The following is an 18,242-nucleotide window of genomic DNA, read 5'->3' on the forward strand; positions in this document are numbered from 1 at the left end:
TTACACTGCTTGTTGGCTACCTAACGCAACCATACTCCTTTATAGAAGCTTGGGACAGGATGTAAACAGGAAAAACAACTTCCACGATATAGAAATCTTAAGGGGATTACTCAATCCATAGGCAGTGAACCAAAAACTTTTTCCAGGTAAAAGTATTATGCTGCACATATGGACTGATACATAACTCATAGTGCTGTACCAAGATGCAAAAGCTTGCTAGTCGCATTGCACCCATAGCACAGCACATGAAACAGATGGCCAGGTGAATCTATATGCAATAAAAGCAGTATTTTTCCCAAGAATACCAGGGCAAACTGCTTAGTCAATAAACACTTTACAATTTGCCAAACTAACAAAATCACTGTTCAGGTTTAGAATTATTTCCCTCAGCCCTCAGAAGATTGTTTAATGGTAGCTCCATTATAGAATTAATGAAAAGCTTTTCTTATTTGGACATCAAAGTTGGAGGTGCAAGCAAATTCAGCAGACAGATTTTCTAGGGATTACCAGCTTCCAAACCAACAAAACACTAGGACAAAAACAGAAAAGAAGTTGCTAATCACTGAGACATCTAATCAAACACAAACACTAACCGTTATATCAGTAGCATAATCAGAAAGCAGAATTCCAACATCATAGAATGGTTGCCCATATTTTGTTAAACATGTGAACTGGCACATGATATTGCTAACAGATACTAGTGAATACTCTCTTCAACAAAAGAACAGAAGAGTAAATATTACCTCAATTCACAAGTCAACTTTAGATTTTTTTCCTGTCACAAATCTGGAATATCTGCAGTCCCCTGCTAAACGCTTGATTGAATAAAAACCTTGTCTGAATTGAACGGATAAAATCCTCGTCTGCATTGACTGGAATCCAGGCATCCATGATAGGAAAGCCACAGGGGCCATAACAATCACTCCAAAAATTATATCATACATCCGAGCTACAGAAACAACAAGCTCCCAGAATATGGTTTTCTGCAGAAAGGGACGGAATACTTGAGCTATTAAAATAAAGCCCCAACCAGTAGGGATAAATACCAATAGACTTGTGAAAACATCCAAAAATGTAAACTCAGTTAACTCCAGCAAGGCGACGACCACAACAATGCCAAGAGTAATAACAAGACACTGAACCAGCCGAAAATAGATGTGCTCCCTTGCAGCATATTTGTCTCGAGCATAAGCTATAATTATGTAAATGCCAGCGGCCACAACCACATAGATCCAAGAGAGCGAGTAAACAGCAATACTTTTGCTCCCAGCAGCAATATCTAACTGGTATACAATCCCATACTGGAAAAAGAAAAAACGCAAGTCCAAGATGACTTCCAATATCTTTCCCCAAAGGCCAGTCGTCCTTAGATGATCCTGCTCCTCGTACCACCATTTTTCCCAGCTCTGTTCAGATTTGGAAAACACACCACCACGGTACCATATCCAATTCATGAAGTCATCAAAATCATAAACTGTCTTTAACCAGTCAAACCCTGATGGATTGAAAACAAAAGGAGCCATGATCCATGACACAACCAAGAACCAACTTGTGATGGTTAATGCGATGTAAACAAAGGTACCAGTAGCTACAGGGCTATATGCAGCATACACTAGTATCAGCCCAAGCTCAATTGCCTTCACAAAATGGCTTCGGGCATAAAGCCTATAGTTCTCTGCAAAACTCTTATGCTCAACAACAAAACCACGCCCAGTGGCCCGATATTTAGCACCACCATGAAGAATAGTTCTACCAAAGTAGTGGGCACGAGTTCCCATGGAGAATGTGTAGAATACAGATGATAGCTGAAGTTGCATTGTTATGAAATCCCAGATGGCTCCAAGGAAACCATGCTCAAGATAATTCTCCACAATCATTGGTAGGGCAGTGAGTATACCAAGTTGGATAATGACCTGCTGGTTCAATATTGTACCGAGGGCCTTGTTGTTGTCGGTATCATCCGCAACAGCAGAAGCCTGAACTCCACTAAGTGCTAGATAAAGTCGACCCCACAGAAAACAATAGACAGTCAGGATTACCATCTGTGTGTTGAAATAGAAGCCCACAGTAGTGTAGAAAAATGACAGCATCCGGAAGAAATCAAGCCTGTGTCCCAATCTGTAGACATCTCTACTCAGAACTTGTTCACCATTCCCGCTCGCAACCTTGGCTTCAAACAATGATATTTGATTCAAACCAACATCTCTTCCCTTACCAACTTGAATATACTCATGGTGAGTGACATTGCCGCCTCGCAATGTGCAATTAAAACCAGCAAAAATGTCCTCACTGATATTAATCACTCTGGACGCTTTGCTGATCCCTCCCCTAGTCAAGAACCAGAATCTATCAAAGACATCAGGGTGCCCATAATGCATCCGAATTTTCAAAGGGTTTGCCAAGACTCGCTGACCCAGTGTGACAAAACTTGTTTCTTGAGCAGACATAAACCATGCAAGTGATGAAACAGAACCAGTAAATATATGTTCGCGAACTCCCAAGACGGTGGGCTTCCGGATACCATAATAGTGCTTAAATTCCTCCAACAGATTCCGCATCTTGAGTGCTTCCTCAAAATAGTTATCTTGGTTCATGTCTATGGTCTGTACTGCGTCACCACGAGTGAAGATAATAGCGTGGTTTTGATTCTCTGGCTTTCCTTCTCCAAGCTTCAATGGACCAGGTAACTTGACCCGGTAGATCTCCACTTCCTTCTGCAAATGTTGATCATACTTCACAAGAACAGAGTAGTACTCCTTCCCATCCCTTCCTGAGGAAACTTCATCAACATAAGCCACACGAAGAGCTTCATTGTTTTTCATCAGATAAAGAATCTCCTCAGCACGGGGGTCCTTTTTTCCCTTCTGAGTTCCATATATCTGGCATGCAACCACATAAGTATATTTCATTAAAGCTGTCCCATATTCATGACCTCTGAACAACAAACCCACTGCACTATCTGCTCTGCCCAAACTCCTTGTAGATGGTGACCTTTCTGAGCTGAAACCATCCATGCTATCACTTCGCCTCATTGAAGCAAGTTCTTGCGATCTTTCTTTTATGTCCATCTCTGATGCAGAATCAAGAAAAGCCAGCATCTTAAGAGCCCGATAGTAATACATCATTCCCCTTACAGTGCGGGAGAGTGTCTGGCCTCTGTATGATGCCCAAAGCCTGAGATCTCTAAGCTTCTCTGTCCATATTTCATCATCTTTAACCATTCCTTCACGGTGCATTCGCTCCAAGAAATTCTTCCATTCATCTGCATATATAGTCTGCAGATAATATAAAGTCGAAACTCCACCTTCATTCTCAGTTCGAAGTTGTTCCTTGCTAAACAGCACTTCTTCATTGTAGTACGGGGTCAATACACTAAAAGCCATCATTTTCTCAACTTGGGGAGCATGAGGCATGTCCATAAACAAAGAGTTACTAAAGAATGCAATTCGGCGCCTAGCCTCAAGATTTATAGGCATATTGTGCATTGAATCCCGAGATTGAAGAATGGTGTGCAAGCGCCGGGCTTGACGGTAAAATGTCTCATTATTGGCTTCTGGCAACTCAATGGCATTGTCAAAAAGCAATTCCTCTGACTTAGAAGAAGCCAAACCATCTTGTTTCAGCTCTTCGATGCTCCTCTTCTCTGTATAAAAGTCTCGAACCACAATCACATAAAGCGCCTGCAGACAATTCACAACCTTATTGACATCTTTCTTGGGCTTGTTCAATAGCTCAAGAAGAGTGATCAACTTGGCATGGATCTTGGGGAGAGCTACCATGTTGAATGTTTTTGTGAACTTCTCAATCTGAATGGCACTATCCATTTGTTGAAACAAAATTGTAATAATGGAATGTTCCTCAGTATTATATTTGACAATAGCAAGCAGCAAATGCCTGACACTATCATAAGTTTCAATAATAGCACAGGGCCTATACTCATTTTTGCAGATTTTGTACCATAGCCACTTGTCGGGTGCATCAACTAACTCTTTAGCCTGGCTGAGAGCGAGAAGCAACTCATTGCAGAGCAGTACACAAGGCCAGCGGATAACCCTGACGTTCCAGGTATTCTGTGGGAGCTCCAAAAGCTCAACCTCCCGGTCACTGATAATATCTTCCTCTCTGAAGATTGTAATGATCTCATTCCATATCAAGGCAAACTTGTTAGCCTCCACCTGGTTTGATTCAAGCTTCTTAAAAGGTCGGCCAAAACCATACCTCAGCTTCAACCTGTGAATGGCGTCATTTAACTTGCTCTTCAGTGTTCCCCTAGTGTTCAAAAGCTGTTCCTCAGGCATCAGATTGAATTGAATTGCACTAGCAAAGAACTGGAACCTCAACCTTAATTGCTGCATGTTCCGTATTTCACCCAAATGGGAAAACAACCCAACTCCTGCCCCAACAAATGAAGAGTAGATTGAGTACCAAATCTGCAAATCCATGAAGTAAATCAAGACCACAGGAAGCCACAATAACCCAAGGGCAAATCTATTGCTATCACTGAAGAACTCATGCCATTCATACTTCACATCCTTGAGATTCAAGAGGGTTTTTGTCGGAGCAATCATGGGCTTTATTTGTAGGAAGTAAGTAAAGCAAAATTTGGTAGCAAGCACGACTACCCAGAATAAAGTGTATTTAATGTTATCCACAAGACCTTCTCTAAGGCCACGTCCCACGAATATTCTGCTGTGAAACCACCATGACAACAGGTAAAAGACCCTCCAATTAGTATTCTCCAAGAAATTTCGTACCCAGGGAAAAATAAACAGAGCCAGTGCCAAGAGCTCCGGCGAAATGAAAACCAATGCAACCACCAGAAAATTAACAACCCGCTGATTTGCATCGCTAGACCACCCTCGATCACGGTTCTTCTGGTCCCAAATCCTGCCATAGAAGACCCCGAAAACGATGATCCAAACAGCAGCAACAACGCTCTTCAACACCATCCTCACCCCAAGCCACATCGTCTCCCTCGAAACCAAACTATACTGCATCCCAGCATCAAGAAGCGACTGAAGGAACCTCATACCAGTCCAAGTAAAGAAAACAGTCAAAACCCGAACCTGAACATCGCGACTCTTCAGCGCCTGCCACGGATACTCCTTCTGCTCCCAAGCGACAATAATCGCCGCTTGAAGAAACAGAATCAACATAATCCAGAGCTTATCAAAGCTCCTAAGCAAGTTCCAAAACGACCTCTGCTCTACAAAACCGGTCTTACCCACATGCTTTCCCCTGCTTGTGGTCACAAAAAAATTACTCCCCAACTCAATTGGCCACCGCAACTTCTGAAAGCACCTCCTACTCCAAAAGTACTCATTTATATCATCATAATTCCGCCACGCTGAGTGGGGAGCAGTGCCATTTCTACTGTTTTCAACTTCCAGACGAATGGTTTCGTAAATGGGCGTCACGACCCGGTTCAGAAAGGCGTTCTCGCCCGAGATTGAGGGTAAAGCAGGACGCCCAGTATTCTCATCAATGTAATCCTCGAGAATTCTATTGAGTTCCATGGCCATGTAATGAAAAATGTAGCAAATGCATTCGGGAACAAAGCGGAGATTGGCGGACTCACCCCAGATCAGGAGATAGAGCGAGACGTAGAGCAGCTCGCGGCGGTGATCCGAGCTCCGGCGTGTCGTTTCGGAGACCCAAACGTTGGATTTCTGGCCGAGGTAGGAGCACCAGGAGGTGTAGTTCTTGAGGAGCTTGCGGCCGAAGTGGCGCAGGACGCCGGGGTCGAGCGAATCGAGGTTGTCCGGCGGCGGCGTGAGCCGCATCTGGGCATTAGCGAGGTGGAGGACCAGATGCTCCCGCTGGTTCCGGACGTTGTCAGCTTGGAAGCCAAAGAAGGCGCCGAGCCAGTCCAGGAGGTCCATGTGGTCGTGCCATGGCACGAATGGCGGCTTCCGAAGGTCCCCGACGGCGCGTAGGGCCGCCGCCGCGGCGCGTACTTCTGGGTAGCGGAACGATGGGTGCTCGGCCAGGAGATTGTGGAGTGGGATTATGTTGTAGATATCTTCGGATGGAGGCGCCCGGTCTGAGCCGTAGGGCGGACCAGGTGACTGCGCTTGGCCCGGCAGCGGCCGCTGCCGGAGGTTACTCATCGGTGATTGTGGCGGCGACGGCTCGGCGCGTGAATTCTGCTAGGATCGAGAGAGTAAGAGAGGGAGAAGTGGGCAACAACGTGGAAATGGAACCATAATAAATATAATATAATACTATCACGTGGTTGATAGTATTATATAAAAATATAATACTATCACTCGGTGACTGTGTTGCTTTGGTGGCAATATGATGTAAATTATGTTGCCAGCATCAGCATCAGCAGGATCTTTTGTTGCTTGCGTGGGCGTGGGCGTGGGCGTGGGCGTGGGCGTGGGATGTCCCTAGGAGGTAGGTATGGTTGATTGATTTATGACTTATGACACGTCGGTTTTTGTTATTGTCTTATCCCTCGCCTATTATTAATTAACTAGCGTATATCCTTACAGGTATGATGTAAATAATATTAAAATTAAAATATAATAATATTTATTAATATTATAAAAAATTATAAATATTAAATAAAAAATAAAAATAAAAATTATTATATACTTGTTAATATTTTATAATAAAAAAATTATTAAATCTATATAATAAAATACATCAATAAATATTCTACAATCTGAATAAATTAAATATTAAACAATATGTAAGAATCTATATTTTCGTAATGTTGCCACGTAATTTAAGTAAGATTAGAATATAATATAATTAATATAAATTTTGATGATGATGATTTAATAAAATTAAAGTTTGAATTAAATTTAAAAAGAAAACATGAATAGCGGGTTAATTGACAATAACTTTAAAAAGTGTTTTCTAGCGTTATCATGTACTTAATGTTGCAAAAATAGATAAACAGATAAAGAGGTATTTCAAATTTATTTAAGAATATCTATTATATTTTTTAGTTAGATAATAGTTGGAGAGGATTAATAATAATTAAGTCTCAAAATAATACTATTTTCAAATGTCTGAGTGTGTGGTTTGTGTGTGTGTGTTTATATAATAATATTTTAATAAAATAAAGGGGTCCAATTGGATGGCAATTGGAACTGCATGTAGACATGGCCAAAATTAAACCGGACCGGCGATTCGAATCGGAACCGGACCCGGACCCGGAACCGGCCGAACCGAAACCGAAACCGGAACCGGACCGAATCGGCGAAATTTGGTCCGGTTCCGGTTCAAGGTTCAGGAAGAACCGGAACCGCCGGTTCCGCGGTTCCGGTTCCGCGGAACCGGACCGTTGGCCCCCCCCCCTCCCCCCCCGTGCTCCCCCCCGTCCCCGTGCGGCCGTGCCCCCCCTCCCCCAACGGTCCAAAATTGGACCGTTGGCTGCCACCCCCAGCCAATTTTATTATTATTTTTTTAAAATTTTATAATTCCTATCTATATATACCCCTCCATCCCCCACTCATTTTTCACACTTTCTCTCTCTCTCTCTCTCTCTCAAGTCTCAAGCTATTATTCTCTCAATTTTGTCTCTCATTTAATATTTCAATTTCAATTTCTTCAATCTTCTCATTTTGTTATTTATCAATTTATTCAATTATATTGTTAATTATTTATTACTTGTTACTATATTATTTTATCATTATTATATTTTTTTATTATCATACTTTTTTCAAAAAAATGGCAAGTGAAGGTAGAAATGTTGAAAATGTTGAAAATGTTGAGTTTGAAAATGAAATTATTACTTATATTTCTTCAATTTTTAGTAGTGTTTTTTTATTAAAAATATGGTTGAGAATATTTATATTTACAATTACATTTAACAATTAAAAATCGAAACCAAACCGAACCGAACAACGGAACAAGGACCAAAATTGAATACAACAATATTTAAAAAAAAATAAAAAAATTCGATTTGAACCGGAACCGGAACCGTTGACCGAACCGGCTCAAACCGTTAACCGAACCGGTCCAAACCGTTGACCGAACCGGCACGAACCGGAACCGGAACCGAACCGTCCCAAACCGCCTTTGGGCTGTTCGGTTCAGGTTCAAAGATTTCTTGAACCGGAACCGGCGGTTCATGAACTGGAACCGGCGATTCATGAACCGTGGCCATGTCTAACTGCATGTGCCCTAACTATATATATATATATATATATATTTCTAAAATAAAGGGGTATTTTTAGTTTTCTAAACTAAAAATACCCTAACTTTTAATAAAATAAAGGGGTCTACAATCACATGCAAATAATTATAAAATACTATAAGGGTATTTTTAGTTTTGAATTGCAATTGAATAAATAATTACATAACCTAGATTAAATGAAATCTAAATCCTAGTGCATTCGTTAATTAATCTTTCTCCCAAAGAATTCAGTTTTCTATTTATTTTTCTTTTTATTTATCTAATTAATTAATTAATTCAACTTAGGCTAATTAAAATTATTTTGATATTGTGATCTAGTTCTCGTGGGATCGACATTCTTTTTATCACTATATACATATTTGACTAGGGTGCATTTGCCTGAATTAATTGTGCATAAATCACACATCAGTCGTAAAACGAAATTCCTATTTGGAGATTTGGGGATTGTCGGTTGAAGACTTATAGGTTATTGGATTTAAGTGTTGTGAAGTGGAAGTACATGTCTAGGAAAGTTCTGGCTAAGGAAAGACTTGGTATTTAAGTGTGTCTATTTGTGATCCACCTCTCTTTCCTAAGAACTTACTTGGTGTACTATTCACGAACAAATACTATTACAGTATACGGTTACTATTCTTAGTGAATAGTAAAAGTCTGATGGAAGCTAGTACAAGCGGAATGATCTAGCTATTGAAGTTAGGATCCAATGATATGATTCGGGTGTAAGGTTGACTCGGTAACCATGATTATGGATCCGAGAGATTTAAATACTGTTGATTTGAGATTATTAGTCGAAATCCTTACAATGAAAGATAGAATAACTGTGGTTATCGATGATGATTGAATCATGGATGATTAGTCCGATGTGACATGGCCTAGCTAAAGAGTTATGATCAAATGATAAGTATTTTCGAGAATCATTTAGTGTCTCAAAAATGAGATGTAAAGATCAGGGATCTAACGGATTGGATCAAGTAAGAGGCCGAAGATGACCAAATAAAGGCGTATGAGTTGCACTAATTGATGAGGTGACGGTGGTACAACTGATGTGACTCGCAGAGACGGGATAAGGAACCCTAGCAGCATGACGACACTACTGGTTTGATGTTCGTAGTGATAGATCTGGATCTAGGGACCCGTGCAGAGGGCTGAAGGATGGCTTGTGGTAAGGTACGGGAGACCCGTCAACCAAAGCATCATAATGGACTGCCTAGGAGACGATCAGATGCTGAAGATTTGAAAGAGCCTAGTAGGGTAGGTGTTTTGTATGGGTCTAAGTCCCAATGTCTAGGATGCGAGGTGTGCCACTAGTTGTGATTGATTGAGGCCGAAAGTCTAGGGAATCAACCAAAAATGAGATGGATTGAATATGGACTGAGTGTCCTATTTAAAGAATTGCATTGAAATTTGCAGTTATCTTGGGAGTGGGTGATGTGATACCCTATATCTGTATAAGGTCACCACGTAATTTAGATGAATATAAACTATCGAAAAGTGGGCCTAAAAGTAAAATAAATCACCGGATCAATCGAAGGGAGTACCTCGGACCTTAGATAATTAAGAAAAATGGTATAGTATCATCAAGTAAAATAAATTATGATTTTTGGTGATGAAAGAAATTGGATCGGGAATAGTTTTCGGTACAGCTGTCAACCGGGCTGAAAAAATCGAATCGACGTAAGAGACGTTCGAAAAGTCAATGGAGTATGACAGTGACTAAAATTTTATGTATAGAACAACCCTTAAGTGATTTCGGGTTGAATTGAGTGGATTTAAGATCAAAACGATCAGTCGGGCCTAAATGCAATTTTCTGAATTTGCCCGAGAGAGGTCAAAACGATAATTTTTCAGAAGTTTCAAGGGAAAAATGAGAAGTACTAATCTTGAGGGTCTTAATGATGGTGCTGGGAAGATCAAAGGCTTGAGAATAAGGACCAAAATGCAAAAGAAAATTTCAAGAGGGCCAAACTGCAATTTTCAAAAATCTGCCAAAGCATAGCAGAACTGGCCGTGATTTTGGCCTGAAAATCCAGAGATTTAGGCAGTAAATCTCGTCAAGGCATGGCCAAGGACGGTCTAGGAGGCGTATGGGAGAAGTTTTGGCTGGAAATTGACTACGTGGGGGTCGGTTTTGGCCTATAAATAGCCAAGGGTTTTGGCCGAATTTGGAGCATCAAATTGCTCGGTTTTGAGGGCGGGGGATGTCCCTAGGAGGTATGGTATCTTTTGTTATTGTCTTATCCCTCGCCTATTATTAATTAACTAGCGTATATCCGTACAGATATGGTGTAAATAATATTAAAATTAAAATATAATAATATTTATTAATATTATAAAAAATTATAAATATTAAATAAAAAATTAAAATTATTATATACTTGATAATATTTTATAATAAAAAAAATTATTAAATCTATATAATAAAATATATCAGTAAATGCTTTACAATTTGAATAAATTAAATTAAAAATTAAATATTAAAGAATATGTAAGAATCCATATTTTCGTGATATTGCCATGTAATTTAAGCAAGATTAGAATACCAAAAAATTATCTTGATAGCAGTTATAAGTACCAAATCAACTGCAGGGAATGCGTCGAAGTAAAATTGTCTAAGAAAAATGATATGGTCTCGATGGGCATTTTGAGATATGATTTATGGTCCATTTCGCCAGCCCATCCTTGCAAGGTACTCCGAAACTCAAGTCAGTGAGCGAGTAAGCAAATATATCGGGTGTTCGTAAGTTGGCAGAAAAGAAAACATACCTACGTTCTCAGAAGAGCTGGCTGATATATATAGGAGGACGCGCCCTCTTGCATGCCCTATACGTATACAGCCGATGGGATGGAATAGCTGGCGTCGACGGAGATGTCCGTGTAGCAGCAAGGCGTCGACGGAAGCCTTATTAATGTGAATGGGATCCGTCATTAATGAGGATGGGATCTGAGGTGAATGCGCGGAAACCCAGACGTGGCTAGAATGATGTTGTAACAAAGCGGCCGGGATGAGACCGGAAAAATGGACCGAGAAAATGGGCCTGAATGGTCCAGCCGGGGTGGCCCTTGGCCTGCTAATATACTGCGGCATGCGTCCCTTCAGTAATGCGAGCTGATTGGCTGAGCCAACAAGCTATAGGGGTCGCTGGGAGCTCGCTCAAAACGTAGCTGGGAGCTTGCCCGAATACGCTGATGAGTTAGAGGCATTACCGGGAGCTCGCTTGGTCCCAACGTTTGAGCCTGGGCTCTAACATTGTGCGAGCTCGCTTTAACGAGCTCAATTTGATGTTTACTGGATCTTGAGCGTTTGGGCCGGCCCACTGCATTAAGTCTAGACCACACAGAGTAGAACGGGAAATATCCGTAACATTAAGCCCCCCAGCTCACAGTGCGATCTTCGGGCTGGGAGCTGACACGTACCCGGCTACTCCAAGTATCAATACGTCTTTTCAGCTTCCCAACCAATCATTTCAAATCACGTTGTTTCATGCAGCACGTCTTGTTTGTGGCGCATTTAATGCGCACATTTCCTGTAACTGCCAATCATTATGCCCATAATCCCTACGCTTTTGCGCACCGCCATTGGATTTGGGGAAGCTCGTCAGTCTTTTCATCCAACGACGGGTGTCCTGAGCTATAAAAAAAGGGGGAGAGGGTTACTTTGCTTCCTTTTCACCGTTTTATTTCAAAAATTTCCCTCGTTCCTGCAACTTCCTTTCCTTCAACTTCAAGACTCCATTGCCGTCAGTCCCGAAGTTTCTTTGCCCTTGCTTCTCAACTGGTTCCCGTTCCTGATCGTTGCAGCAACTGACTTAAGAACAGTAAGTTTCTTTATTTGATGTGGATTGGGATTATGTTGTAGATATCTTCGGATAGAGGCGCCCGGTTCGAGCTGTAGGGCGGACAAGGTGACTACGGCTGCTGTCGGAGGTTACTAATCGGTGATTGTGACGGCGATGACTCTACGCGTGGTTTCTGCTAGGATCGAGAGAGTCGGAGAGGGAGAAGTGGGCAACAACATACAAGTGGAATCGAATTTATAGTGTTTGACTTTGACGGGGCTTTGAATAAATTCTTTATTTATTCTTTTCCTCAATTTTCATAAATAATTGCTTTCTTTCCCACTTCAAAACTTTTTCTTTCCCTCAATTTTCATACACTTTTAAATCCATTTATATTCCATTATATATTTTATTTATTAATTTGTATACCATATTTTTAATTAATATATTTTTTATTTCATATAAATACATCATGATTCAACTATAATTCAACAATTATATCATAAATCCTTCTCTTTTTTGAATTAATATTCTTTTCTTCTCTTTGTTGAATTAATATTCTTTTTGAGAACTTGTCCTGTTCAAGAATTATTTTGTGATGGGATTAAGTTAAAAGATAAAATAAATTAGCTATGAGATTAAATAATAATAAATTATATTTAGTACGAGATATTATATGAGATAATACTATCACTTGGTTGGTTTTAACGGTTAAATTATATTTAAAAAAATATAATAAATATATTTATTATTATTTAATTATTACTTTTAAAATAATCATTAACAATCACGTTAGAATTGAATGTGTTGTCAGCATCAGCAGGATAAACGTGCGTTAGAATTGACTTATCCGACCCCACATGTCGGTTTCTGTTATTCATAATGATCTTATCCCTCGTCTATTATTAATTAACTAGCTTATATCCGTATCAGTGTAAATAATATTAAAATTAAAATATAATAATATTTATTAATATTATAAAAAATTATAAACATTAAATAAAAAATAAAAATAAAAATTATTATATATTTATTAACGTTTTATAATAATAAAAAATTATTAAATCTATATAATAAAATACATCAATAAATACTCTATAATCTAAATAAAGTAAATTAAAAATTAAATATTAAACAATATGTAAGAACCCATATTTTCATGATATTGTCACGTAATTTAAGCAAGATTAAAATATTGAAAAATTAATTTGATAGCAATTATAAGTACCGAATCAACTGCAGGGAATACCTCGGAGTGAAATTGTCTAAGAAAAATGATATGGTCTTGATGGGCGTTTTGAGATATGATTTATGGTATCGAAAGAAATCGGATCGGTAACGATTTTTGGTACACCTAAAATATAGTTACTATTTAGGCTACAAAACCGAATCATCGTAGGGGACTTCCGGGAAGTTAACGGAAGACTGGTGGGGTTTCGATTTTTCGGGATTAAACGATAGCCCAGTGAGTTAAATTGATTTAAAAATACACGTATAGAAACAATCAAAATAGTGAAAATTTTGAATTATCATACAAAAAAATTAAAATATAAGAATTAAATTAATTTAAAAATACAATCATGAGAGTATAATTAAAATAATAAAAAATTTGAATAATTATACAAAAAAATATAAAAACAAAAATATACATTTAACTTATGTATATATGTATATTATAATAAAAAAATAAAAATATATAATTTTGGAAGGATAATCGGAGGCCAAGAGAAATGGAATTTTTAGCTTAGAGTTAAAGAGTCAGGAAGGCTGCCACCAACTCTCTCTCTCTCTCTCCCACAAAGATTGAATGATTTATCAAACTTTATCTCTTTCTTTCTGTCACCAACCTTTTTTTCTCCCTTTGCTTTTTTGTGTTGAATTTGAAATTTGAGTGATAATTTTAGACTTTCAAGGCATCCGTACCTCTTGCAACTGTACATTTGTAACATACGTACGAAATTATTACGTTTCTAGCGTCATATAACATAATATTTATTCAAAATAAATAAAATCAAAGGAAGAGGGTGACCCCACCCCTCTCCCTGTATGCAAACCATGCCCAATCCAATCATCACCATCATACTCCAATCATCTATATCTACATTGCATGTATGCTCATATGTGTATACATATATATATATATATGTATGTAATATAGGTGGAGATAGATGATGATGGATCCAAGTAGACATGGCCACGGTTCATGAACCGCCGGTTCCGGTTCATGAACCGCCGGTTCCGGTTCAAGAAATCTTTGAACCTGAACCGAACCGCCCAAGGGCGGTTTGGGACGGTTCGGTTCCGGTTCCGGTTCGTGCCGGTTCGGTCAACGGTTTGGACCGGTTCGGTCAACGGTTTGAGCCGGTTCGGTCAACGGTTCCGGTTCCGGTTCAAACCGAATTTTTTTAATTTTTTTTTAAATATTGTTGTATTCAATTTTGGTCCTTGTTCCGTTGTTCGGTTCGGTTTGGTTTCGATTTTTAATTGTTAAATGTAATTGTAAATATAAATATTCTCAACCATATTTTTAATAAAAAAACACTACTAAAAATTGAAGAAATATAAGTAATAATTTCATTAAAAATAATTAAAACAACTAAACAAGTATGTAATATAAGTAATTAATTTTTACAAATGTGAAAAATAAAAAATAAAAAATAGAATTAGACTTAATTTCATTAAAAAATAATTACAACAAAAATGTAATACAAGTAATTAATTTTTACAAATGTGAAAAAAAATAAAATATGGACTTGGATCCTACGCATCTTCATTGGAGTCGGAAGTCGCCGTTGTTGAACCATCATTAACCCATTCGTCAGATGATGATGAATGGATAAGTTCTTCTTGACGTCGCATGTTAGCTCTTTCCCAATCATCGAGGCAAACTTGAGCTTCCAATGATTCCGGAGCCAATCTTGATCTTCTTTCGTCCAAAATGTTGCCTCCACTACTGAATGTTTGTTCAACGGCTACAGTTGAAGCTGGAACTGCAAGAAGTTGACTTGCAATAATTGCAAGAGTTGGAAATGTCTCCTTGTGCCTTTTCCACCACTCCAAAATTTCAAAATTTAAACCTGTATCATCACCAAACTCAAAAACTGTGGTTAGATAAGTTTCGAGCTCCGAATGTGAGCTCGATCTAGGTTTTTTCCACCTCCTTGCTTGAATTTGTATACTTGATTACAATAATTACAAGATACATCAAATTTACCATCTCCTTTTGGTGTTTTCTTGAAATGAATATTAAAAATATCAGAAGTAGAAATTTTTCCACCTCCCTTTTGTTGAGTTTCACTCTCTTGTGTTTGAAAATTTTGAGCTTCAAACTCAACATTTTCAACATTTCTACCTTCACTTGCCATTTTTTTGAAAAAAGTATGATAATAAAAAAATATAATAATGATAAAATAATATAGTAACAAGTAATAAATAATTAATAATATAATTGAATAAATTGATAAATAACAAAATGAGAAGATTGAAGAAATTGAAATTAAAATATTAAATGAGAGACAAAATTGAGAGAATAATAATAGCTTGAGACTTGAGAGAGAGAGAGAGAGAGATAGAGAGAAAGTGTGAAAAATGAGTGGGGGAGGGAGGGGTATATATAGATAGGAATTATAAAATTTAAAAAAAAAAAAAAAGTTTGAGGGGGGGGGGGGGGGGGGGTTCCAACGGTCCAATCCAATTTGGACCGTTGGGGGGGGGGGGGGCTGTCGTCCAACGGTCCAATTTGGACCGTTGGGGGGGGGGGGGGGGGGGGGGGGGGCTGTCCAACGGTCCAATTTGGACCGTTGGGGGGGGGGGGGGGGGGGGGGGGGGGGGGCGCGCCGCGCACGGGGGGGGAGGGGGGGGGGGCCGCGCACGGGGGGAGGGGGGGGTGCACCGTGCGCGGCCGCACGCGCACGGGGGGGGGAGGGGGGCCGGTTCCGCGGACCGGAACCGGCGGTTCCGGTTCCGGTTCCGCGGACCGGAACCGGCGGTTCCGGTTCCGGTTCCGCGGAACCGGCGGTTCCGGTTCCGCGGAACCGGCGGTTCCGGTTCTCCGGAACCTTGAACCGGAACCGGACCGAATTTCGCCGGTTCGGTCCGGTTCCGGTTCCGGTTCCGGTTCGGCCGGTTCCGGGTCCGGTTCCGGCCGGTCCGGTTCCGGTTCGAACCGCCGGTCCGGTTCAATTTTGGCCATGTCTAGATCCAAGCGCCAAACCCTACTTCCAGGAACATGACATATTAGTCCCATCCATGGGATGGCATGGCATGAAGTCTGAAGAGAAAAAAGAAGTCTAGTAATTCAACAGATAGATAGATAGATACTTTTGGCTCTCCATCCAACCACTCACTCACCCACTCCTCATTCCCATTGCCCTCTTTCCACGGTAACAATTACTAACCCCCCAACCCTCCCTAAATTCACATTCTAGCACGTCACATGCCAATTTTGACCCTAAAAACTTAACCTGTCAAATCACATGAATTTTATCATATTATATTTTCAAAATTAAGATATTATGAGAAAATTAGAATTTAATGCATAATTTTATATATATTAATGTAATATATGATAAGTGATATTATGAGAAAATTGAGATTTAATGCATAATTTTATATATATTAATGTAATATATGATATATAAATATATATATAGGTTGCGTGTTGTGTGTGCGTGATCGCCATGCTCTGCAATCCGAAGCCATGCCTCTGTAAGAGTTATGGACTGATTCTCACGCCAAGAGGGTTCTTCACGCAAAGAAGTATGGGCAAAGCGGGGAAGAGAGGGGTGGAAATGGCTATAAATAGGGAGAGATTTAGAGAATTGGAATGGGAGAGAAGTGAAGGAAATGGTAGCGAGCTTCGGCTGAGAGAATGTGAGAGAGAGTGGGAGCCGATGATGGTGATTGAAGGCAACTGTGAGGGTGGCCGGAATGGGCCGCAAAAGCTTGCAGCAACTAGGCGGCATGGCGGCGAAGCAGGGAAGTTGGCCGCGGTGGTTTGCGGCTAGGGAGCGCCCTGCTGGTGGTGGCGTGGCTGTCTATGGAGGTCATGGAGGCGTAGAATGGCCGAAGTCGGCCATAACAGTGCGTGCTGGTGCGGCTGCAAGCAGCCATGGCTGATGCGAAGTGAAGCTTCAGCGAGCGATGGTGGCTCGAAGCGGGAATGGTGGCTAGCGAGGTTGGGGCCACAAGCGGGAGCATGAAGGATGGCGACAGGAGCCAGGCCAAGTGATAGTTGGTGGCGGGTGCACGCTATTCACAAGTTGCAGGTGCGGTGCAGAGGAAGAAGAATGAGGAAAAGAAAAGAAGAAGAAAAAAGAAAAAGAAAAAGAAGAAATAAAAAGAAAAGGAAAAATGTCGAAAAATCCTAGAAAATTATAGAAAAATAGGATTTGGAGATTTAGTAATATTCTGGATATTTTGGAGAGAAAAATTGTCCGGGCACGTGTTTTGAGGATATGACACGCATACCGAGAAAACCTAAGAGACTAAGTTAAGGTAAGTAAAATTCCCTAGAAAATTTTAAAAATTTAGGAATATTATTTTATGAATTGTCATATTAAAATATTTAAAAAAATATTTGAGAAATATTTAGTGTGGATTTATTGAGGAAAAATAGAAAGAAATGGAGAGAAAAATAAAGAAAATGAAAGAAATTATGGGAAAATAGGTTTTAATGCTTATTTAATCAAATATGATGATTATGATGCTTTGAGACTTAAAGTTGAAGTGATTTGTGCAAATTTTGAGGTTGGCACACAAATTGAGATAACGCATGTATTTCGAGGCAAAACACGAATATTGACGTTGCCCGATAAGCTTGAGAAGGTAAGTGGTACTTTCTAACTGGATTAAGTTTAAGTTTTATGGAAAATACTTGGTTTGTAAGTGGTTCCACCCAAAGCCTAATTTTAAGTAAATGATCTTATCATGTTGCTATATCTTGATGTAAATATGTCATATAGATTGCATTTATATGCTATGAAATGCATATGTACACGTTGATATCCATTGATCACGTGCATTGTATCCGTTGGGAGTATGAACTGGCATCGCTGCTTTACCAAGGGTGCCCCCATACACCTCGTCTTTGAAAGAAGTGGCCATAAAAATGGTGAGTAGCATGAAGGGTGTAGTTGACCCTTACAAAGAAATAAGACATTGCATGCATGTATGATAAAACATGTTGTTCCCTTATTTAGATGATTAATCATCTAACTTGGGCTTTACTCCTAGAATATCCAAACGTTTCAGATGGAGAATGTAGCAGATACGAGAATGAATGAGACATGAAGTGGCACTTAGCAAAATGCATG

The 18,242-nt window shown here is 39.7% G+C and overlaps 1 protein-coding gene, 1 non-coding gene and 1 pseudogene across 2 annotated transcripts in view; all 3 read right to left on the minus strand.

Moving 5' to 3' along the window:
• The window catches only part of LOC127811570 (leucine-rich repeat extensin-like protein 5), a 99,129-nt gene that overhangs the window by 13,650 nt on the left and 67,237 nt on the right, over positions 1–18,242 (minus strand).
• On the minus strand, positions 750–6,177 carry LOC127811568 (callose synthase 12-like; annotated as a pseudogene).
• Positions 3,056–3,136, minus strand: LOC127812347 (small nucleolar RNA J33). The gene has a single exon (XR_008025854.1). It is a non-coding gene; the product is annotated as a small nucleolar RNA J33 (small nucleolar RNA).

This window comes from Diospyros lotus, chromosome 10, assembly GCF_014633365.1.
Source record: "Diospyros lotus cultivar Yz01 chromosome 10, ASM1463336v1, whole genome shotgun sequence".
Classification (NCBI taxonomy): domain Eukaryota; kingdom Viridiplantae; phylum Streptophyta; class Magnoliopsida; order Ericales; family Ebenaceae; genus Diospyros; species Diospyros lotus.